The sequence below is a fragment of the Cebus imitator genome, unplaced genomic scaffold, assembly GCF_001604975.1.
Source record: "Cebus imitator isolate Cc_AM_T3 unplaced genomic scaffold, Cebus_imitator-1.0 Scaffold799, whole genome shotgun sequence".
Lineage (NCBI taxonomy): Eukaryota > Metazoa > Chordata > Mammalia > Primates > Cebidae > Cebus > Cebus imitator.
Genome location: NW_016108114.1, coordinates 335,122 through 336,898, shown reverse-complemented (window position 1 = coordinate 336,898; position 1,777 = coordinate 335,122).

Genomic DNA, 1,777 nt, shown 5'->3' with positions numbered 1-1,777 from the left:
ATAACTTGAATGAATGGGCATTTTGAGCTGGAGGAAGGAGAAAAGGGGGGAAATCCCTGGTGAGCAATTTAGCTTGTGATTGATTCACATAGTTATGCTGTGAATATCTCACTACTCCCAGCAACTGGTGCGTGTGGGTAGAGCTTGGGAGCATCATTACCCAGCTTTTGTCATGGAATACAGGTGTATTACTCCTGTAATCTGACAAAGCCCCAGCCCACCAGGCACGTCTGACCCAAGCAAAAGCCCAGGAAGTGGACAGGGTTAAAGGGCTGCCCATCTAGACCTGTGCCTTTGCACCGTGGACTTAGCACAGTGAATGATCTTCACATCACGTCTGTGCCCCACATCTTGGACGTACAAAAAGACTTCCTGAAGAGTATTAGGCAGGCGTGGGTTGTTTGATGGGAACCATCTTCCAGATCGTCACCTTCCATATATGCTTGCTGCCTAGAACTGATCTGTCTGAGAGCACCTCTGTGGTCAGGGCTGCACTTTTCTGACTCTTCTTTGACAATCGTCCACCATCTTCTCTGTAGCTCCCATGTTATTATTACCATAGTTCTGCAGGGTGCAGAACATTTTGGGGTGTCAAAGCCTTTACTTGACAAATCATCTCTTTAGTAAAGGGATACCTCAAAAATCTAAATACCTCTAATTTAGGGATCATATACCCAGAGTAGGACTTCTTGTTTTCTCCTGCCTCATGTAAATTCCTGTGAACGGCTACGCGGAGTGTAATGAATTGGTAATTTTGGCATGTGTTAAGATGCTATTTACGCAGATACCCTGTAGAATTAAGTAACAGGAGTAATAAAAACTTTTTCTTTTTTTCTTTCCTTTTTTTTTTCACAATCTCTTCTCTTCCATCCACTCTTTAAAAAGGCGTCCCTCTCAAGGTATCTCATGACATTAGAGCAAGAGCAGAATCAGCAGAAAGAATAGAGGAGGCAGTGCCTTATTTAACCAAGGAGAAAAGTCCCATGGCTACCAACTCACCTTGTCCGTCTGCTTACCTATTTTAGAATATACAAGATTTACAAAGAACCTGCTAGGACATAGCAATGTGCTATGAAGCATACTTCCCTGAATTGTACACCATTTTCTGTAAGGGGGAAGAGTTTCCTGTTCACTGGTTTCTTGGTTTAGGCAACAATTATGTATTTTGCATGATTTCAAGGAGAAAAGTGTTGTAAGTTGCAACTGATTAATGTTACATCTTAAGAGAAAAGACACATAGAGGGGCCATATGGCATTGCAGTTAAGAGCACAGATTGTGGAACTTGAATTTCTGGTTTTTAATCCAATTTCAGTGCTTTGCACAAATTCCTTAACTTTTCTGGGTCTTAGTTTCCATATTTGTAAACATGAGAGTGAAAACAGTACCCACCTCACAGAGTTATTGTGAAGCCCTTACAATAGTCCTGCATTTCATAAGCACTTCACAAAATTTATTTCATAAGTTTTGTTATTTTTAAAATGTTAAGTAAATTGGCCAGGCAAGGTGCCTCATACCTGCATTTCCAGCACTTTGGGAGGCGAGGTGGGTGGGTCACCTGAGTCAGGAGTTTGAGACCGGCCTAGCCAACATGTGAAACCCCATCTCTACTAAAAATACAAAAACTAGCTGGCGTAGTGGTGGGCACCTGTAGTCCCAGCTACATGGGAAGCTGAGGCAAGAGAATCACTTAAACCCTGGAGGCAGAGGTTGCAGTGAACCAAGATCCCACCTCTGCACTCCAGCCTGGTCAACAGGGCGGGACTCCGCCTCAAAAAA